The sequence below is a fragment of the Tachypleus tridentatus genome, chromosome 1, assembly GCF_004210375.1.
Source record: "Tachypleus tridentatus isolate NWPU-2018 chromosome 1, ASM421037v1, whole genome shotgun sequence".
NCBI lineage: Eukaryota > Metazoa > Arthropoda > Merostomata > Xiphosura > Limulidae > Tachypleus > Tachypleus tridentatus.
The window spans coordinates 85,934,262-85,958,840 of NC_134825.1; the positions used below are offsets into that span (position 1 = coordinate 85,934,262).

A 24,579-nucleotide genomic window follows, 5' to 3' on the forward strand; every position below is an offset into this window, starting at 1 on the left:
ATTAGGAAAGTTTCGGAGTTTTCAAAATATCTTTTAGCTCCATAAATAAGAAAGTTTTGTTAATTTCAACGTATTTAGCTTCATAACTAGGAATGTTTTGATTCTCTCAACATGTTCTCCAGCTTCATAAGTAAGAAGGTTTAATCTACCAATCTCTTTTATATATAATTCGTAGGGTTTTGGTTCTCGAAATATTCTCCAGTTGTATAATCAGAAATGTTTTGGTTCTTGATACGTAACCTAAATTTGTGGCAGATTCTCGAATGTAAAAATAAATAATATATGTTTTACGAAAGCGTTAGCTGAACGTTTGAGAACCTTATCGTAAACTTTATAAATCAACGCGCCAAGAGACAATTTGATATTGTTGGTTCGCTACAGTCAGTATACTATAAACATCAGAAGCTACAGTTACGAGAGATAGTGTTCGTACCCCTTCTATTAGCCTACTCTTGATACTTTTTAAGTTATGAGCAAACAACCAACTACTCGTGATGCAGGGGTGCGAACACTTTCAGTCGAAACTGTATGTAATTTTGTACATCATATATACGTTATACAAGTTAAGCTGGCACGTCAGATTTTGAAACGTGAGAATATTGTCAGTAACACTTATAAAGAAATAATTAAAAAAAAACTAGTCTGATTTTGAAATGAAGATTAATGCTGAATTCTGTAAATTTTGAAATAACAAAAAATGGTTTATTGTAAAGATTGACTGAAATAGAGATGCAATCTTTTTTTTCTATAAACCCTACATTGTAAATGTTTCTTAACATGTATATATTGTGATTTTGTCTTGCATACAGTGGTACTATTACAACAGGTATCGTTATTTTGTTATGTATACAGTAGTACTATTACATGTGTGACATTTTGCCGACATATAGTAATACGAGGCCGTAAAATTCAAAAGAGTTGGTAGCTTTGTATAGTATTTAAGAGTTGTTACTATTAAATTCGTTAGGTTTCAGAATATTATTTTGTTTATGCAACAAAATATAAATGTTTGTAATCCAATAAGTTTGTTAAACTAAACAATTACTAGATAAGCTTTTAATACTGTAGAAAATAAAACTGTCAGAATGGGAATGAAACCAAGAAAATGTTTTTTATAATACACATAGTTTAAAACAGTGGTGCTGATTATGCACCACAATATACAGAACAAATAATATAATTCATACCTAACTATAAATTTGGATATTTGCTGTTGAAAAGCTAAAAGTTCATTATTTCATTATATTCATTTTTAAAACAAAAATCATAACTTTATCATCGACATAGCATATCTAATAATTTGGCTTAAAACTAATTGTGTATTTTTCTAACCATTAGGTTCTATGGTAGCTAATCAAAACAGCCATACCACTTGCAAGTTTGATTCTATACAAACTCCATCAGTTTAACCAAAAATAAATCAAAAGAAATACTATCATTATATCCAAAGTTGAAAAAAAAAAACGTAAAACTAAATACGGTTTGGTTTGAATTTCGCACAAAGCTATACGAGTGCTATCTGCACTAGCCGTCCCTAATTTAGCAGTGTAAGACTAATAGGAAGGCAGCCAGTCATCACTACCCACTGCCAACTCTTGGGCTACTCTTTTATCAACAAATAGTGGACTGACTGTCACGTTATAACACCCCTATGGCTGAAAAAGAGCATGTTTGGTGTAAAGGGGATTCAAACTTGAATTAAATATGGATCAGTTGTTTCTTGTAATGAAATATTTGGATAAAAAGTTTTAACCTCTCTTGAGTATAATAGTACAGTAATACAAAAACTTAAATCTCATTCTTAACTTTCTCAGGAATTTTATATTTTTTTAAGATCAACTTGTACCTTGCTTTTATAAGAAAATATAATAAGGAAACTTAGCATATTTAAAAATAATCCTGTTTAAATACATTTGAGTTCAAGAGAATTACATTAGTTATCTATAACCCTAAAGACAATGCATCTTTAAATGATATTGTAAATAAAAATTGCTGATAAAAAGTTCATTTTTTACTTACTAAAAATTTAGATATCATGATTTGTGAAAATAGATAATTTTCCAGAATTGTGCTTATTTGAAATATAGGTAGCATGACTTATGAAAATGGACGTTCTAAAAATATAGATAGCATGAGTTGATGATTTTCCTGAATTGTATTTACTAATAATACAGTTTTGAGGATTTGTGAGAATTGATTATTTTTACAGATAAAATTAAATGTATAAAACAGGCTTTGTAATAAACGTTAAAATATTCAAGAAATTAATTATATTTTTCTCCATTATTCAAGACACTTGATGGAGAAGACATTTTTTGAGAGATGACACAAAAGGTGAAGATGGTAAAGCACAATCATGACATCAATGACTTAAAATCTCCAAATAGTCTAATGCTGTTTTGAATTATTAACAAGTTTGGTACATTGTTTATCAAAATTAACTGTCTTTGTAACCCTGTTACTTTTACAAAATTTTAACCAAACTCAAATTCTTATTTAGAGTTTATATTTAATGTAATTTACTTTTTCTTTAAATTCTTTCTGAACAACCATGTTTTTGCAAAAGACAAAAAAATTACTTATATGTAATTTAACAAAAATGAAGATTATTTGAGCCTGTAAACAAACTTCTTAAGGGAAGAAAAAGTTAACTGATAGTTTTTGAAATAAATATTGTTACTGCTTTAAGAAGATGTAATGAAAGCTGAGAAAAAGGATTGTGTTTTGTGTGGTACTTCATTAAAAAAATTAGCATTTTAAAGTGTTTTGTAAAAAGAAGAAATGCCAAGTTTTAATTTGTTATTATCAACTGAACCCTAACACATCTTATTAAGATATGTTTACCCATGTTTTGTTTCATTATAAACAAAGTATATACTTAATAAATACATTAATTATAAAACATTTGAACTTACAATTAAAAACAAAATGCCAAAGCCCTAATATGGTGTATCTTCGAATGTTTGTCATTCTGTAATAATTACATTATTTTTCTTGCTTTTACAGTTTTCTTTTTGTTGGCAGTTGTGAATATCTGTTGTAAAATAATTTAAACTATGGATCTGTATGTTGCAAAAATATAAAAATAATCCCCTTGTGATAATTCATTGTCACAAAAATGAATGAACAATAAAGAATTTAATGAAAAAAGTGATAAAAGTAAAAAGATATAGTAGTGACATTACCACAGTAATATTTTCCACATGAAAAGAATCTTTCTGGAGTATATGAGGAACAAAAAATATATTAAAAAGATTGTCAGTAATGAAGTACTTGGTTTAAATAACTGTGGTAATTAATGTTTGTATGTTAAGTGTATATTCAAGTGCCTAAAATTGTTAATAGTTACATACATGTATACAAGTGTATACATACTTTTTTTGTTACTACTTGTGAGAAAAATTTCAGTTACAAGTTCAATTTTATGTTATTTATACACAACAATTTTTTATACTCTGAAATTACTACTGAACAAAAGTTTTACAGTCTGCAAACTACTACTGTACAACCTTTAGTAGTCTGAAAATTGCGACTGTATCAAACTTTCTTATAACCTGAAAACTGCTGTTATACAATCCTTTGCTTACATGATTGTATACTATCCTGTAAACTGTGAAGTTGTGTATTCTCACTTTATAGAATGAACTTTGTGCTCCAGTATTTTTGTGTTCTTTGTTTTTGAAAGAATGGACTATGAAAGAATGCAATGTGCAAGCTGAAATGTGTTTTTGAAAGAATGGACTATCTTGCAGGGTTTAAGTTGATGTGTGTGTTTTGTTTTTGAAAGAATGCACTATCATGCAGTGTTTAAGATAATAGTTGTTTTTATTCTAAAAGACCAAACCATCCTGCAGAGTGCAAGCTCTTTTGAACATTATGATTTCAGTAACAGATCTTTATATTATAGTGTAAGTTATGTTTATTTTATGCTTTAAGAAGAAAGATTATTGTACAAGTTGTAACTTTTGCTTTCTCAGAGTAGACTGTACTGTAGAGGAATGTAATAATCAAGGAAGCATCACCATGTTGTAGGACATCAGAACCTTTTACCATTGTGTTAATCATTCATACCAGTTAAATTGTAACTAAAAATAGAGAATGCCACAAACAATTTGTTTCTATTGATATATTTTCATTGTAAATGTGAATTGTTTACATCTAGGAACAAAACAGAATGATGTATTGGCAGTAGCACTCATAGTTGACAGCTTCATGACTTGCATTGTACTGTATCTTTTTTAATAAAGATATCATACTCGTCACACATTGTTCAGTGGAGAGGTGTATCTGAGTGAAGACGTTTTGAATCACTGGCATTACCTAACTAGATAACACCAGCTTAGTCCAAACTGCAACAAACTTCGTCAAGCTGGACACTTTCTTTTGAAACTTATAGCTAGAACACTCATTTATAAAATACACAAAACTAACAAAACAGGTTGAATATTTCAATCTTTCAAAGAAGAAATCACTATTTGTGCGCCAATTGTAACGTAACTAATAATGACGTTTCTATCAGGATACAGAAAGTTTATTAAACAATAAAAGTTCTATAGAATAATAAGAGTAGTTATGCTGAAGTTTGTAAACACAAACAGTTGTTAATATGAAAACAATGTTAAAAAAAACACCAGGAGAAAAACTATTTCATAAATTTATTTACAATAATAATACTAGACACTTATCATGAAAATAATGTTAAATCACAAATATGTCAGGAACGCGCGTTTTAAAAAAATTATTATTCTAGTCATTACAATTTCTCAAATCTCTAACCTATCAGCTCTTTTTCATTCGTTATCTTCATCATTCCGGCTACACGTCTTAAGCGTTTTTATTGTCTTCCCAGATAACGAGATTACACATCATGTGATTAACTACTTAACATTTGTTTTATATAACACTGCACAACAATTTTCTCAAAAGTTTTGCATCCTGAAACGTTTTGGTTGATTGTGACAGGTACCTGGTGGGTATGCACAAATATAGTTTTGATTTTTGCTTCATTACGTAGGAATGCTGAGAAATAGGCAGTTAACTGTTCACCGGCAATAACGTATTTAATTGCGTTTATGTTTCTAATACACCATTAAGTTCAACATAATTAAAAGTGTTTTGCTCCTGATTTTCGTTTGTATTCAATGTTCGGTGCATCACGTTACAGTGTCCAACAGTGGTCAGCAAGCATTGAAGGATTCCAGTTGTCCTGGTATCGTTTTTACATCTTAGCAATGTCCTGGTGAAACCTTTCACTGTGTTCATCACTGACAGCACCGAGATTTGTGGGGAAGAAGTCCAAGTGTGAGTGGAGGAAATGAATCTTGAGTGACATGTTGCACTTCATTGCTTTGTATGCTTTGCGAAGTTTGTCTACCAGCTGAATGTAATGTGGGGCTCTGTAACTGCCAAAAAAATTGTTCACAACGTCTTTGAAGGCTTTCCAGCCCAGCTAACAGATCTTCGAACTGCTTGTCACTCATAACATGTCTGATCTGAGGGCCAACATAAATGCTCTCTTTGATCTTGGCCTCAGTTATTCTTGGGAACATCTGTCTTAAATAACGAAAACCTTCACCTTCTTTGTTCATTGCTTTCACAAAATTCTTCATAAGTCCAAATTTTATGTGAAGAGGAGGCAAAAAAATCTTTGCTGGGTTGACAAGCAGTTCATGCGCCACATTTTTCTGTCCTGGAACTAACTTTTTACGGAGTGGTCAACTCTCTCTAGAATAATGTGACTTTTTGGCACGACTGTCCCATCCACAGATGAAACAACAGTACTTTGTACAGCCGAGCTGCAGTTCCAGTAAGAGACCAACGACTTTCAGATCTCCACAGATGTTCCAATTGTACTTGCTGTAACATTTTCATGTTCTCGTAGATTTCTTTTATGTGTGCTGCATAGCCATCAGGCATTGAAGGGAGAACATTGTCATTGTGTAACAGAACAGCTTTGAGGCTTAACATTAATGAATCAATAAAGAGACGCCACTCTTGCGGGTCATAGTCACACCCCAAAGCAAAGAACAATCCTTCGATGTCAACACAAAAACAGAGACTGTCAACTTGTGCAAAGAATTTGGTTATATCGTCTTGGCGGCTTCAAAAAACAGAAATTTTCGAACCTGGTGACAGCAAACACCATTTCTGCAGTCTCGAACCCAGCAATTCAGCTTTTGCTTTTGACAGACCCAAATCTCTGACCAGATCCTTTAATTCTGACTGTATTATGAGGTGTGGATTATCTGAGAAGCATGGTTCAAAATCCGGATCAATGTCACTGCCAGTTCCCTGCATTGCAGTTTCTTCATCTGTTTCGTCTAAGGTCCATTCCTCTGGTGGTTTCAGAATTGAATAAACTAAATGATAAAATGAATAACAAATGAATGTTAAACAAAACCATAACCAAATATAAAAACATAATTTATTTCACAATATGTATGTTGAGATTGCATCAATCATTTGTTGGTGTAGTCTCTTTCATGTACTTTTGATATTTACATAGTTGTAATTATGTCACATAAATAACAACGTAAAAAGAAGCCATGTGAAAAACTCACCAAATCATCCTCTTGAACCACCAAATCATTCGTAGGAGGATGTTATGAAATTCATAATGATTTACTACATTCATATTCAGATTTTTTATAACTAATCTCAATATGGGCTCAATCAATATGACCAACCATGTGACCTCTTTTACCTATTTAGAATCTTTTTAGATTTAATACTTCCAATTTGCAATATAACGTGTATACCTTCACAACATATAGCAGTCTTTCTGTTAATATTATGTTTTAACATATAAAAACTCATAAAATGCTATGCCTTTTGCATGTGGAGGATATCAAACAAAATTTTTTTAGGTTTTATATATTTGCAGTTGATTAACCTAAAAATCATAAATAACTACATTAATACTATGATATTCCACTATAATTTAATAAGCTTAATAAGTAAGGTTTATTTAAATTTTAAAGAATATGAACTTCGAGCGGACTAAACACACAACCCATCTCCTTGAAAACTTGGATTGAAAGAACTCAGTAGCTTTTACAAAGATAAAAAAGTCTGAGAAAACCACTTCATGGACATACTGAGCTGCTGATTTGCTATTCAAGTCATGCAAGGGACCATTTAAAAAATTGAAAGGGGCCACCAATTTTTATTCAATACATAAGCCATATCTCAGCAAGATAAAAAGATGAGGTTTTTATTTTATATTCTAGCTTGTCAATATCAGTAATATAAATTCATAATTTATATAAAATTATAGACTTCGTATTTTGACGTCAGAACGTCTAATTTTAAACTGATGCATTCAACATACCATGTGACTCACTAAAATATATTTTTAAATGTATTATTTTAATATTTACTTTTAGATTTAAAAAAATTAACTCGTACATAATATTAAAGTTTGAATTATAATTTACAATTTGATTCCAAATTTGCTAACATAAATTCATAAAATAGTAGTGCAATAAAATTTTTAATGCAAGTCAACAAGTGTGATGACATGGCATTTTAACCCTGATTCATTGCAAAAGGGGTAATAAAATAAAAATTTGTCCATTAATATAATGAGTATTTGTTTTGACTAATCTGTGTGCAAAATCATTTCCATGTTAAAAAAAATTAAAAACATTCCTTATTTCAAAATTTGTAAATTTCCTTTGTGTAACTCCTAATATTTCCTAAATGCATTTTAAACATTTTTTAAAAATAAAACTTTATACTTTATCTGTTATTTTATCTATGCTATCTCAAAACGATATTGGTCAATTTGATGGACCCCATAACCACCAAAAAGATTGAAATAAATCTATATTACCCTTTTTTCTTTCTAGAATAACTTCAAATTGTAACATAACTATATTTGTTTATCCCAAATAGCTCTTAATAGGATACATCTGTTTATAACTAAATTTTACTGTTTTATTGTCCTTTTAACCATGGTCCACACCATTTTAAGTTGTAAATCGTTTAGGACATGTGTAGCTCATGTTATGCTATTGAATTATGTCATCCATGTTTTAGAAGAACTTGCAGACACAACTTGTGTGGGTGCCTCATAAAACATTTTTGTTATATGCTATTATTTATTTGATTTAATCTCATCTTAACTAACCTTAAAAGGTCCATATTTTTACATTTTAGTAACTTCTATAATTATACATGAAGAATAAGAATGAAAAACAATAAAGAAATAGCATACTTACTCAATCTTCATTTTCTTGCTCTCAACTGTTGAAGGACGTTAACCCTAATTTTTTTAGACTATTCATAGCATTGCCCTTAATTTTTATTTGATTAAATAATGCACCAAATGATATAGATTAATAACATGCAAAGAGTAAAAAAATTCCCTTATCTCTCAAAACCTTTTTGGCTTTCTCATCCTGCAACAAGAGTCATTACAAATTCATCCAAGCTAGTCATTAACATTCTCACAGTAATGATACTTGTACTCTGAGTGAAACTGACATTTAACTGTTCAGGGGCAAGGAAATGTGCCATATGATGGATGAGTCCCTAAGCTAAAGGTAAGAGACTGGATGAAATACATTCTTTCAAGGTTGTTGGAAAAATCAGGAAGAGGTAACAGCAGAGGTTGTTGTTCCAGTAAAGGCCAGAGCAGATGGAATCATATCTGAGCCTGCTAATATGGAGCAACCAGCAGATCATGAAAAGGATTTATCAGGATAAAGAAAATGACTCTGTAGGAGAGTCTGACTGGAGGGTAGGCATATAAGTAAAGACCCCACCAATCTCAGCTGAGGGCATTCATCCCCAAAGCTGAGGAGTGATTTTTGAATTTTGTAATTTAAAAATTTTTGAAGAGGTGATGGATAAAACAGAGAAGAGAAGATGCTTAGAAAAAGTGTTACACTTGGGGAACTTCAAGATTTTTTAAAATTTGCACTGTACATTTAACACCTTATAACTCAAACTTTTAAAATATTGATTATTAGTTGAAACTTTATGCTACGCTGTTTGGTTTAATGTAGCCAAAAAGTAATTTAATAAATTTGGAACATAAGATATTAAAACTTTGTGTCATGCACAGTGAAGGATACCCAGGGCAATAGGATCATATCAACAAATTTGGAAACAAACAAGTTTTAACAACGATGGTAACCAAACACAAGATGTTAAATTGATCTGAATTTGTGATCAAGCACAGTCAAAATTTTGTGACATGAAGAATTATTTGATACATGTGTCCATAAAAGAGAAAGCTAAGTCAGAAAGTGAAGATAGTGCTGGAGTAGTAGAAAAAGCTAGCAATTTCAGTAACAGAATATGACTGATGGAAGGTAGTCACATGATAAGGATGTGTTAGGAAATAGTGAGAAAATGATGGAGTAGAAAAGAATGGTGCACTGATAGCAAACGTGTTTATAGCAATTCTTAAATGGGCAAACCATGATTGAGATAGCTTTGGTTGAGATGAAGTAGTATTGTTTTGAAAAAAGACATCAGTAGAAAAAGATGCTGCAATGGTTTAAATTAACTTACCTCTACAACTGGAGTAAAACAAAAAATTAATACATTGACAACCACAGAAATCCAAAGAGTGGATTTCAAATAACTGAAATACAAAGTCGATAACTTACCACACAGTAAATAAATATGTGCCAGCCAAGGACTTGAAATTAATGTTAATGAATAGTATAGTAAAAATTAATCTACATTAATAAATGAATCAGGAAAAAAATAAAATAAATTCCAAAATAACACTGTCCCATATATTTAAGCTACAAAATCATTAACTTTTAGTAATAATCAATAATAGTATTCTTCAGCTATAACTTGTTAAAGTCAATGTAGGGTTTTCATTCAAGTGTTAGATTACAAGAGTACAAATCATGTGATTGTAATTTTCATACATCACCAATAAGGGAAACTGATGCCAGTTTCATAATACATGCATATTTATTCAAAACAAACATGATAATTTAGAAGGTGAGCAAGCACTTTAACTACAAAGTCATAGATAAACTAAATGAGAGAAGGGATAATAAATGAATGCTAAATAAAACCATAATCAAATATGAAAAAACATAATTTATTATCTCACTAAGTGTGTGTTCATATTGCATCAATCATCTGCTGGTGTAGCCTCTTCCATGTAATTTTATTTTACAAGTCACAAGATTGTAATTATGTCACATGACTAAAACTGTAAATAAAATCATATGGCAAATTCAACAAGTCATCCTCTGAAACCACCAAATAATTTGTAGGATGTTGTTATAAAATTCACAATAATTTATTGCATTCATGTTCAGATTCTTTTATAAATTCTCTCAATATGACCAAACTACATATGTTTGTACTCATTTAAAGTATTTTTAAATTTAATACTTTCAACTTTGGATATAGTGTATATACCTTCAGAATATTTGGTAGTTTTTCAGTTAATATTATGTTTTAACATATAAAAAAATCACATTTTGCACATGGAAGGTATCAAACAAATATTTTTTTTTTATGTTTATATATATATACACACACACACACACATTTGAACAACCAAAAATACCATAAATAGCTACACTAATACCATAGAATTCCACTTTTATTTATTAAGCATATTAATAAGTTTTATTTAGATTTCAAAAAATATGAAACTTTGAGCAGGCTGAGGACATAATGCACCACCTTGAAATCTTGGATCAAAAGAACGCAGTAGATTATAATGGCTGAGAAACCATACTGGGGCATTCTAAACTGTTAACTGGTTATTCACAAGTCATATACTGTAGTAAGAGTATATAAGAGGCTGTTACAAAAATAGAAAGAGTTGAACAGGATCACTAGCATATTATAAATATAAAGTTGTCAGTAATAAAAAATTAGTAAAAATAAATGAAAAATAATATATTACATATAAAACATCAAAAGCAAATATCAATACAGTCTATCCTCATACACTTCATCTTCCTGAATATCCTTGTACAGTTTTATATATCATTCTTCCTCACATTGTTCATTCAAGTGTTGGATTACAAGAGTACAAATCATGTGATTGAAATTTTCATACATCACCATCAAGGGAAACTGATGCCAGTTTCATAATACATGCATATTTACTCAAAATAAACATGATAATTTAGAAGGTGAGCAAGCATTTTAACTACAAATTCACAGATAAACTGAATAAGAGAAGGAATAATAAATGAATGCTAAATAAAACCATAATCAAATATAAAAACATAATTTATTACCTCACTATGTGTGTTCAGACTGCATCAATCACCTGTTGGTGTAGCCTCTTCCATGTAACTTTATTATACAAGTCACAAGGCTGTAATTATGTCACATGACTAAAACTGTAAAAGATCATCAAAAGCAAGTGTCAATACAACCTTCCTTCATACACTTCTTCTTCCTAAACATCCTTGTACAGTTCTAAATATCTTTCTTCCTCACATTGTTCTTCTAATATTTTCCTAGCCTCTGTTAAACCTTGGCATTATTCAAAAACGTTTATTCACCACTTCCATTATTAAAACCATTTCTGTAAACAATTTATAACATAACTCCTAATAACCTAAGATTTTGAAACAATATGAGGCCTATGGTCCATCTTAGTTGTTTCATCCTCTAAACTAAAATAAGTAATTACAGAGAAGAAAACTCTTAAAGCCAGCCTTTATCATTTATGTACTTGTAAAACTTTTTCTCAAACTTACCGTCTCTATAACATACAATGGCAACCGATTCCAAAAGCCACCAGCCCTGTTAGAAAAATTATACTGTCTAAGCTGACAAAGACTTTTATGTTCCCAACATTTATAGTTGTGTTTCTCAGTCCTGCTATTCTCACTTTTAAATATGAAAAATACAACAGAAAAACATCAACACCATCAATCAGATCCCTCCTAACTCTTCTTTTGTTTCACATGAAAACAACAATTTGAAAGATTTCAGCCACTCCACACATAACAACCCCTTCATCCCAGGCATCATTGTAGTTTCCTTTCTCTAAACCCTTTCCAAAATGTTAATGTATTTCCTTAGATAAGAAATCTTTCCTGATATAACTCTTTACATCCAAGGTATCATTCTAGAAGCCCTCTTCTAATTCATTTCTAACCATTCAATGTCTTTCTTAAGGTAAGGAGCCCATAACTGAATATTTGAAATGTGGCCTAACTAATAACCTGTACAATGAAAGCACAACTTCTTTAGACTTGTATTAAATACTTCTGTAGATACAACCTAAAATCCAATTTTTCCTACCAAAATACTAAAAAAAAAGAAGCTGCAAGTGCACAGATGAACTTGTGTTTACAAATGGCTGACTAGTATGCCACGTAGATTTTGTGCTCAATGTAAAGTTTATATTAAAGTTGGTGATAAAGCCCTTCATTGCTTTGGTGAGTGTCAAAAATGGTATCATTTAAGATGTAAGAACTTAACTGAACAGGATTTGGAATATTTAAATGAAATTGGGAAAAGTTATGAATGTGATTTTGTATGAGAAAAGAAAGTTAAGCCTAAATAGTGAAACTCCATTAAGAAGGACTGTGTCCATTTCGTTAGAGGGGGAGACAGTTAATCTTGTTGAGAATAGTGAGCTTGATTTAAATATGGGGGAGGCAGATATGAAGTGGCTTAAGACAAAAGTTACTGAAATTTTGTCAAGACTTGATGACTTTCACTTAATTAAAGTAAAGGTCGAAGAATTAGTGACTTCCTTTCAATATTATTCAGAGAAGGTAGAAACTATGAGTGAGGATATCACAACTTTGAGAGCTGAAGTTAAGGAGTGTAAACAGGAAAATAAAACATTAAAGCATGAAAATGAAGAATTGTGGAAGGAGATGGCAAGTTTTGGAGGAAGATGTGTGAAGCGGAACAATATTCTTATAACTATAATGTTTTGATTGGAGGTATTCCAGAGAAGCCTGATGAGAATTTGCAAGAAGTTGTTCAGAAGATTACAACTACTTTTGGGGTTGACTGTGCTCCTACAGATATTGACACTGTTCATCATTATAGGAAAGAAAACAACTGAAAATAAGAGTCCGAGACAGATTGTTGTTAAGTTTTGTCGTAAGCAAATTAAATTTGATCTGCTTAAACTTAAGAAAACTAAATTTCGCTCTCTTAATACTAATGATATTAAGGTCTGTAATGAATCTTATCCAGTTTATGTTAACGAACATCTCTCCCATATTATCGTGATATTTTCATGCAAGCAAAACGAAAACAGAAAGATCTTGGCTATAAATTTCTTTGGGTATCGAATGGTAATATTCTTATTAGGAAATCAGAAACTACTCAGCCCATTGTTTTACGTTGCTTGATTGATCTTAATAATTTATAAATACTGCAATGGCTGATGATTTTGATGATATTGTTGGTGTTACACCAACTTTGTCTTCTCTTTCTGATTTACCAAATGTTTTTCTGTTGGTCATTTAAATTTAATACATGTTAATATTCGAAGTCTTACTCAAAATTTTGACCAATTTCTTGTTTTTTTACAATCAAGCGTTGTTAAATTTCATATAATAGCTTTTTCTGAAACTTGGTTTGTTGAGGATGGATTTGTTTCCTTTTCGATTCCAGGTTACTCCTTTTATTCTTCATCTTCTGGTCTAAATAAGGCTAGTGGAGTGGCAGTTTTGTTAAATTTGAGATACTGACTATGATAAAAGAAGTGCAGTACATTAAGTCTGATGCTTTAATTTTATTTTGTATGATTCAAAATAAGAAATTTAATCTCTTTGTTGTTTATCGATCTCCTAGATTGCCTGTATTGAAATTTATTGATGAGCTTTCATTAGAATTGAATTTATACAAATATGATATTAATATACTTGTTGGTGATTTTAATATAGATGTTTTGGCATTTGATGATGTTTGTTATAAAATGCATATTTTAAGTTTTTGTCTGAGAACAATCTTACGATTATTATTTCTTCTCCTACACGGATAACCAATGTTACTAATTCTTGTATTGATCATTTTTTAATTAGTGGAAATACTATTAAAAATTGTTATTCTTATATTGTTGAGAGTTTTTTTGACCGATCATTTTCCAATTATTTTATGTATAGACATTTTATCGGATCTAGAACATGTCTCAAATGTTCAAAAGATTAAGTTTAATGAATTGAGTTCTTGTTTGAATTTTTCAGATTGGTCCTGTGTTATGAATTGTTCTGATGTTAATGTTGCTTATGATAATTTTGCTGAAGTGTTAACTGATTGTATTCAAAGTTGTACTACTACTGTTTCTGTGTCACGAAAGTTTAGAAAAATTAAGCCATGGATTACCAGTGAATTGGTTTTGTTAATGATTAAAGAGATAAGTTAAAAAGAAAGTACATCAATTTCCTGATGATATTTATCTAAAGATTAGATTTAAGTGTTTAAGGAATTATGTTGTTAGCTTGACCCGTAAGACTAAATGGACTTATTATCATAACCTGTTTAAGAATGCTAAAACTATTAAACAGAATTGGAATATTGTTAACTCTATTATTGATGTTAAAAAAAAAAAAATAAGAAATTTTGTAATTTTGGTACTACTGATTTATCTGATTTGAATTATTTTTTTGTTAATGTTGCTAAATCTACTTGCTCCAATCCTAAATTTTGTTCTCAGGGCATGCCTCCTGCTCCTTCTTCTTCTTGTTATCTATATCCTGTTACTGTATCTGAAACTATGAATAATATTTTCTCCTTATCAAATTCAGCTTCTAATGGTGTAGATGGTGTTTCGGTTAAGATTTTGAAAGCTAATGCTAATCTTTTGCACCAATTTTGACTTTTTTAATTAATTTATCTTTTACTCAAGGAAGTTTCCTAATGCTTTAAAGTTATCAATGGTCATTCCTATTTATAAATCTGGTAATATTTCTGATTTTACGAATTATAGACCTATTTCCTTATTAATACATTTCTCTAAACTATTTGAAAAATCTATGAAGATTAGAATTTTATCATTTCTTGATAGACATTCAGTTTTGTCTCCTTCTCAATTTGGCTTTCGGCCTGGGCTTGGAACGGAGGTTGCTGTTGCTAAACTTGTGGGAAGTATTACAGAAGCTTTGGATTCTGATCTTCATCCAATTGCTGTTTTTCTTGACTTAGCCAAAGCTTTTGATTCTGTTAATCATAAAATATTGTTAAATAAATTATCTTATTATGGTTTTAGAGGCATTGTTTTTGATTGGTTTTTTTCTTACTTTCACAATAGAAAGCAATCAGTTTGTATCCATAATAATTATAGTGATTGGCTTACAATTAATGTTGAGTACCACAAGGTTCTGTTCTGGGCCCTTTATTATTTCTCATTTATATAAATGATATTCTTTACCAACAGTTTTTTGGAGATATCCAAGCCTATGCCGATGATATTGCTGTTGTTTATAGTAAGCCAAATCTAATTAATGAAGCCATTATTTCTAGTGATCTTAATAAAATTAAAATTGGCTTTTCTGTAATGACTTATCCTTAAATATATCTAAATCTTTTCTTCTTCAGTTTAACCTTTATGGTGTCATTCCAGCTTTTCCTTCTATTTTTTTATCATTCTAGTGATTGTTATACTTACCTAATTGTAAGTGTCCCAAATTGACTCAAGTTTCCTCTGTTAAATATTTAGGAATTATTTTAGATCGAAAATTAAATTGGCAATTTCATATTAATTCTTTAGTTAATAAATTAAAATATAGTTCTATGCTAATTTTTGAACTTAGTCATTGTGCTCCTTATCATATTTTGTTAAGTGTATATTATGCTCTCTTTCAATCTTTCTTACAATATTGTATTTCAATTTGGGGTGGCACATATAAGACTTTTTTAATTCCTATTCACAAGTTGCAAAAAAGTGTGTTTTCTCTCATATTTTTACTCATAGGCTTGATACCGATTTCAGTAAATTTAACTCCCCTCTTTCATATGATAAACTTTATTTATATTTTTTAGCTTTATCTACATTGCATGTTTCTTTTAATAGGCCTTTTAAAGTCACTTCATATTTTACACGACTTCAATCTTTTTTTCCAATTAATGTACCCACACCACGTAAAACAGTTACACTTCATCAATATCTTTATTTGGCACCTCGTATTCATAATTTTATTCCTTATAGTATAAGATCTTCTATTAATCGTGTTAATCAAAAGAAATACTTAAAACAATGGATCTTAAATACTGATGATAATATTCTGGGAACTTTATATTGATTTTGTAAGTTTTGATTTTACATTATTATGTGTTTAACCATCACAGGACGAGTTAACTCTTTGTTGATGGTTTTATATTGATATTTGATTTTTTGTGTCTAATTTATTGCTTAATAAATTTATTATTATTATTATTATTACTAGCAACAGTACATTCTTTGGATTGCTTTAAAGGATGATTAACTATTACTTTGAAATCCCTTTCTTTCATAAAACTGTTAAGGTTATTCTCATTAAAATCATATTTATAATTCAAATGATGGTAAGTCACAAGCATTACTTTTCATTTATTATAATTAAAACTCATCTTTCTATTATTTGCCCAACTCAATGAATGATCTAAATCCTTTTGCAAATCAGCAGCATCCTCTTCACGTCTAGTAACATACAATACCTTAATAACTCCTGCACATTTAAATAATTTATTGACTATTCTTTCATCTATTTCACTGATGTAAATAAAAAAGATGAAAGGTCCTAAGACATAGCCATAAGGTCTATTACTTATGACATTAATATAGTTTGAAAGAACTCCATTTGTAACAACCTTCTGCTTTTTCTAATTACCCACCATTTCATCCAATTTACTAACTTATCCCATCACAAAAATAGATAATTTTTACAAGCTTTTTATGTGAGCCCTTTTCAAATGTTTTATAAAAATCCAGGTACACCAAATCTACATGTTCACCCTCATCTATAGAAGTAGTAACCTTTTCAAAGTATATCAAATAATTTATAAGGCAAAATGTTTCCCCAAGTGAACTCACGTTAACTATCTAATAAAATTATGAACTTACATGTAGTTTGGATATTACTTATAGCACACCACAGAAACATTCACAGTATATTCACATTCAGTCTTTTAAGTATATCAAACAATTGTAGTAATGCAAGCAGACGGAGTTCTGTTTCAGCTTAGCCTTTGGAAGCTTCAACTAATACTACCTGGTACACATTTATTTAAGTGGTGTTGCAGTGAGCAAATGGAGCACAAAGGCACTAACTTGAGGCTTTACAGTTAAAACAAAGAAAAATTTACTCAAGAGACCAATATTCCAAACATAAGCACTTTATTAGGTTTTCTCCAACTTCTCAAAAGTTTGATTAACTTCTCATAGTATTTGTTAAGCAAACACTTTTATAACAAATATTTCTTGTACATTCAAGTTAACTTTTCTTTACTATGTTACCCAATGCTGGAAAAGGTATCAATAAACTACTTACAGAGAGCTAAGGCACAATAGAACCAAAGGACTTCTAGTGGCAGTATTCATCATGGTATAGATTTTTCCCCTCATTACACGAGTTTTTACTTGATTTTTCTGTAGTGTTCTTGCGATCTGTCAAATAGTATATACAACTACCCTCAAGTAGTTCCAACACTTAACTAGCCATTTCTCTTACAATCGTGATGCAATAACCACAAGCAGAAACAAAACTACTTATTCACTGGCTGCAGATGGAGCCTATAAATCAGCAGTATCTATGCACACATCCTTGTTATTGATCCTTCGTCAAAGAACCAACTCTCTTCCTTTTCTGATAGTTTTATACTTGAAAGTTATAAATCAATCTCAACATTCTCCCATGCTTTGGTATCTCCAAGATACTGAGCAATTTTATAGATCCATCTTGCTAATAAGGCCTTCGTAATTTCCCATACCCTTTTATGACCTTGATTAGCACCGTCTTGTGGCAGTATAAACATTTCAGCACAAAATGTCTCAACATGTTCTCCTTCTAAACAAACATCATGATACAGCTTAGTTCATATCTTCATATGTGTATACATATATATATATATATATGTACTTCAATTTTCCACAAATATTCAATACCTGAAGCATTTTAAATTTACAAAATGCTTCACAATATATTAAAACAATATATTCACATCTATTTGTATGAATATTTCAAACAATGTATACAAGATTAAACACCCTTCTAATCTCCTAAGTGTATATTTATATACTTACTGGCAGCTCTTTATAGTTCTAGATAATAAAATATAATTAAGTTAAAAATAAACAATATATATTTTCCATTCTTTTAATACAAATAATAAGTTGTTTTTTTTCCAAAAATCAATAATACATTAGCCTACATTAGAATCCATAAAAACAATTAAAATAAAAAATACAAAGTAAAATAAAAGTTTCTTGGATATTAACACAGATATTTGCAAATAACACCTAAAAAGGATCAACCATCATCATCTGTCACTCAATTCCTTAAGGAACACAGGACCGCAATCACTGCGGTTTCCGTAACAGGTTTTTAAGTGAGTAGGTTGTTAGCCCACTGCACCTAGCCGTTCCTAATTTAGTAGTGTAAGACTAGAGGGAAGGCAGCTAGTCATAACCACCCACCGCCAACTCTTGGGCTACTCTTTTACCAACGAATAGTGGGATTGACCGTAACATTATAACGCCCCCATGGCTGGGAGGGCGAACATGTTTAGCGCGACGCGGACGCGAACCCGCGACCCTCAGATTACGAGTCGCATGCCTTAACGCTCTCGGCCATGCCGGGCCAAAAGGATCAATAAGTAACTAAAATTAAATCTGACTTTTTTTCTGTAAAATGTCTTCATAGAACATTTTAATTGTTAATGATGGAGGAAATTTTATGTTTGCAAGTTACTAACCATTATAAATGTTTTATAATTCACAGGAATATTGTATTATGATATAAATTTAGATATCAAAGTCATTATACTATGCTAAAATAAGAGGCAGTAGTGCTACATATGACTGAATATCAAAGTAAAATAACTGAGCAACTGAAAGAAGTAAACACTCTATAAAAAGTTACAAAATACTATTTCAATGTTGAAAGTATAAATTTAGCATTTTCAATATCAACAGCGAGTCAAAAACATCAAGTGTAAATATACAGCATCTTTTACTTAGAATGATGACCCAAGGAAAGGCAGTCAATCAGTAACACCCACCATTTACACAGCTAATACTCACAGTATTGTGAAATGGACTGTCTCTTTGGCTACACATCCACTGCTGAAAGTGCAGAAAAAGTGCATTAGCATATTTTGGGTTCAAACCTGAGACCTTCCAATGCCAAGTCCAGCATACTAACTACTAAACTATATAATAGGCCCAAAAAATTACAATATATATTAAAATGGAGGAGGATATACAACTTTGATACTAATTAGAATATAATTGATAAATATATTATTTTTGATGTATATTAGGAGTAATGTAACAAACTTGAACTGGTATTTCATCACTCATGCATCATAACTTTAAAATAACAAAATGACCAGTTTTGATACCCCCAAGATGGTCATTTTCAACAGACAAAATATTTTCAGTTTTTTGTACCTATAGGTTAAAGATGGTCCAGTAGAATTGATATTCTCCAACAGCTGTGAAGTTTAAAATTAAAAACTAATTAATAGAAAAACATTTCAAATAGAGTGCAATTCCAAAACAATTTCAATACCTGCAATGTTTGTTTTTTTCTCTATTGTTAAACATTTCTTTGGATTCTCCATTTTGTTCAAATTTAATTTTGTGTGAAAACATGCAGTGCTAAACTCAATTTTTCAAACACATTACAATGCAGTAGCCTCCTTCAACAGCTTGGGTAACACAGTAAAATGTATGTGTGTGCATGTAAATGAAATATTTAAACAAAAATGTGGATATCTTGTCTATAGATATAATCTAGTTGTAGTCTAAAGCAAGTGTCCCCAAAGTGGTCAATGAGATATTTCTGGGGGTTGGTCAGAAATTGTTAATATTGTTGGTCAAATCAACATATCATGCAGAAAGCAAGAGTCATATAATCAAGGAAATGAAAATACCAACTGTAAATTAACTGTACAAAAACTGTACAAGTTGTAAAGGACTCTCTGTAGCATAATTGTAATTAATAACTCACCAGGAAGACTAACAGGTAAGTTCAAAAACCCCCATCAGCCACCTAAAGTTGGCCCTTCCAGTCCTGGTTCCAAGTTATTTGATGTTATGGCCGCTTTCAGAATGTAAAGCAATAAAAAAGGTTTAAAAGACTTGCAGCAAAATTTTAATTATAAATTACCAGGATGACTAACGATTTTTTCAAACAACAGCATTAATCACCTGGAGTTGGCCTTTCCAGTCCTGGTTTTGAGTTATTTGATATTATGGCAATTTTCTAATATCAAATCAAACTAGATGTACATTGATTCTTAAAGGGAATTACATTAAAAAAAATGTCTAATTTATAACTTAAAAAACTTAAATAGCATTAAAAAGATTAATGGCCTTTAAAAAACTAAAAACATTTCTGAGGTGAACAGTGTCACCATCACCAATAACACTGTCTAACGTTATGGATAAACCTTGGGACAGAACATGTTTAAAATGGATTAACACAGTGCCAAAACAAGTTAAAAATTACAAACAGATAAAAACTCATTACTTACAACAGTGTACAAAGTACATGAATGTGGCCCTTACAGAAAGTGTAGAGAAACAAGTGTACAAAATAATTTAAGCCATTAAATTCCACAATAACTACATAGATTTCTGTGGGAATTTGATATATGAACCACCTTTACCTGTTTTTTACCTATTATTAAAAGTATTAAGTTGCCTGGGGGCTAGGCTAAGTGGTATTGATTTACGTACAGGGAATTTGAGTACACGAAGAAAAAGAAATCGCCCAAAATAATTTCACCTCTTGAATTTCACATTAAATATATAGCTTTGTAAAGAAGTTGTTTTTTAATTTATTTCTTAATAATGCAGTAAATCCCGGCACAGAGATAGCATAGAACATGTTTTTAAATCACATTAAAACACATAATAACATTTACTTCAAACCTCATGTTTAGATGTTTAATTGTAAAATGTAGAAAATAAAAGGTATTTTTGAAGATCTGGGAATCATTTTTATCAATAAATTGTATTGATTTATATACGAGTTGTGGGATTAAGCCCTTAAACAATATTCAGAGAATGAGTATCCCAAAATAATTTCACCCCTTAAATTTCACAATATATAAAGGATTTAGAAGGAAGTTGGTATACATACCATATATGCCTTCTTTTTTTCACACATTAAACCCATTGTTTGCTGAACTAAATGTTTATAGCTTTCATAAAAGATGTACCCTCCTTGAATATTATGCTAAAAAAGAAGTTTCTCAAATTAAACCCTTCGACATTCATAGGTTAGTGATGACCTATGTATAGATGTAAATAAAAGGTTGCTTAAATAAGAAGCCATTTTAGCTAGTACACAAAGTATTCTTTGTTTTGGACATACATGAATGCTACAACATTTCTAGTTTAACATAAGAACAAAAATTTACAGTAAAAAAGAACAAATTTTCACTTATTACCAAAAGTCAACCACATGCCACTGTTATAATCAGCAGATGGCAATTAATTAAAAAAAAATTAAAAATATTATTTTTCTTTCTCAAATATTTACTTAACTTTCTATTCTTTCTTATCCATCAGCCCACACAGCAAATTATCCACCTCTAAAGTTATGATTTCATAAACATACAATGATGAATCTATACCATCAAGAATCTGTTGAAGTTAAATGATTTGGAATGCTACAAATCTGTTAATGTCCCTAAACTGAGAATAATTTTCAAACTGAATATCAGAAGACAGGATAAAACTCTTACCAGAACTTGGACCTTTGATTTTCATTTAACTACATAATCTTTGGATGGAACTACAACTGAACAAAAGGATCTTGGTATATAAATGGATAAGTGCCTCAAGTCATTAAAGCATTGCCCTGTTGCTTTAATGACTTGAGGCACTTATCCATTTATAAAAGTGAAAAGCTGCTTTTCACATAACTTTTACAAAATTAGGGTATATATTTACATACTAATAAGAAGTTACATTTGGAATGTTTTGTCTTTTGGTATCCTTACTTAAAATAATACCGACTTACTGAAAATAGCACAAAGAACAGCTACTAACATGATTTTATAGGAACAGATTAAGATCTGTTTTCTTTTCAAATGAGCAAGAAGTAGTCTTATTGAAGCTTATAAGATTATCTGGGTGATTAACAAAATAAAAAACCATCTGATTCCACTGATATATTTTAAGCTAATTCCACAACAAGTCACAAGTTTAAGATTTGGAAACGACTGGCTAGGCTCAGTTAAAACACTCATATTTTTTAAAAGTGTAATATGAATTGTGGAATAAGCTGCCATTGACAATAGCACTTTTGAAGAGTTTTAGATTGGAATCTATAAGTTACTAAAAAGTAAAAGTTATGTTCAAAATATTTTTTTCAAGGGTGTGTGTGCATATACAGGCTTGAAAGATCATCTGTATATATGGGAATGGATGGATCGTTTGAAAGATGTTCAGCAAATGAAGAGTGATATTTCCAATCAGGAGTATCTGCCTTTCTCAGATGACTCAGAGATAGGCCACAGTTGGCGATAGTAATTAGCCATGGTAGAAGAGGGCGATTTACCGATACTGCTATTCAAAGACAAATCTAATTTTCCTGATTGTGCCTGGAAATGAAGGTTAAAAGGAACTATGGCAGAGTTTCTGCTATAAAAAAGGTTGGCCCACTGAGAATGGAAAACACAACCACAAGTAGGATCCTGTGGTAAAAAGCAAAGTTTGGAAGCATACATAAGAGACAGTTGCAACAACAAATATACAGAGGGGGTTCATGGGACTCCATGTACAAACTTTGGATTGGAGAAGTATGAAAGGCCCCAGCGCAAGGCCCCATTAATACAACAATTTATATATGTAAAAATGGCTGGTATGGGTTGAGAAGATTTTTTATATAGAGGGCCAAACAACGTTTCGACCTTCTTCGGTCATCGTCAGGTTCACAAAGAAAGAAAAAGATAACTGACTGATAGCCGACCACACGTTTGAAGGGGTTGTGTAATTGAGTGTAGGAATGTAGAGGGCGTGCTTAGATTTTTCTCTACAAGTGGGTTTTCTCATCATCACTGATTAATACAACAATTATTTTGTATAATGCAAAGTACCTTATCACAAGTATTGTCAAGGTTTATATACTAAGCATGCCCTTTTAACTGAATAATGTGCCCAAATATAATATTCATCTAATTTTGAAAGGTTAAACTGAAGAAAATATGTCTTTTACACTTCAGTTGTAAATATTGTATTGATCAGTTTCTAAATACAGGAAACAACTATTGATGAATTATATTTTTTGGACATCTTTCACTGAAATTTTAAGTGTCAATTTTACAAAAGTTATTCAAAAGTTTATATGCTGGGTTATACTAGTCATTCATCTTCACATAAGTATTTGTCATTACCAGGAATGTTGCTTCCACCAGATTCAGTGTATTCATTAGATTTGCATCCTTGAACCTTTGCTTCATCCTTATCTGACTTCCATAGCATGCCACTCATTCCATCCACTGCACTGGATATACATTTTTTGAAACCTTAATTACTGATTTTCAGTGGTAGTTTTTTGTAAAATACTTCATCAAATTGAATGTGTACAAATATGCATATACAGTATTCATCTAAAAACAATTGTTTCTGCATAAAATTCACTTTGAAACAATACACTATTTGTACAGTCACATATGAGCTCAAAAATACAAATTTATGCCAAGGCAGATATATAAGTATTGTCCAACCATGACTATCACCTGATGCATTATTTAAGCAATCATGTTTGGTTGATGTGGAGCTTGAATATACCAGTTGAAAAATGCAGTAACTTGGTGATTTAATGAATGGCCTTTTAAATGCCAAACCTCAACGAAATTGCTGCAAATAGTTGTTTGTATACAACAGTTTTACAAACTTAGAAACAATACTGAGTTTTATAACCAGTCTAGAACTTAATATTTTATTGATGAGAAAATCAGTTCTGAGTTATTATTGTCATGCCTTGCTCAAGCTGGCTGACTTTGCACTGAGGAAGAAATACTATATTGCAAAGGTAATTTACTAAATTTTAAAAGTTTGTAATGTTTGAAATTTATAAACATTCTTGGTCAAATTCTGTAGCTTTTTTATTAATAGGTGTTAAACACAATTATGGCTTCCAAGGCATATAACACACTGACTGTAGCTGCTCAATAATGTTCTTCTATTACTGTCTCTCACTAGTTGGCCTTATATGAATTACAAGAGTTTCACGAAGTTTAAACAATGTTGTTAGAAAATGAGCTAGGATTTGCGTTAAACAAATATATTTGATTTTTACATTGTGCTGAAGACTGCTGTGCAACCACAGCAAATAGTGAAGTCGTTTTCACATTTTCTGAGTTAGTGGTATAAAAACATTTTAAATTCTTGTTATGTATACAACAGTGTAGAAGTTCAAAGGTTTATCATACATATGTATTTACTCATTT

General features: G+C 30.6%; 1 protein-coding gene and 1 long non-coding RNA gene across 2 annotated transcripts in view; one reads left to right on the forward strand and one right to left on the reverse strand.

Annotated features, from left to right (window-relative positions):
* Nucleotides 1-4,262, forward strand: part of LOC143254401 (cyclic AMP-dependent transcription factor ATF-3-like) — a 99,088-nt gene extending 94,826 nt beyond the window's left edge. The window contains exon 5 of the transcript XR_013030183.1: nucleotides 2,293-4,262. The gene's annotated coding sequence lies outside the window, so the exon portion shown is untranslated. The remainder of the gene's footprint in view (nucleotides 1-2,292) is intronic.
* Nucleotides 4,263-4,640: 378 nt separating this feature from the next.
* LOC143254406 (uncharacterized) lies at nucleotides 4,641-18,212 on the reverse strand. The gene is made up of 4 exons (XR_013030184.1): nucleotides 17,442-18,212; nucleotides 11,703-11,835; nucleotides 11,235-11,339; nucleotides 4,641-6,359 (listed from the first exon to the last, which is right to left on the reverse strand). It is a non-coding gene; the product is annotated as an uncharacterized LOC143254406 (long non-coding RNA).
* Nucleotides 18,213-24,579: the final 6,367 nt, after the last annotated feature.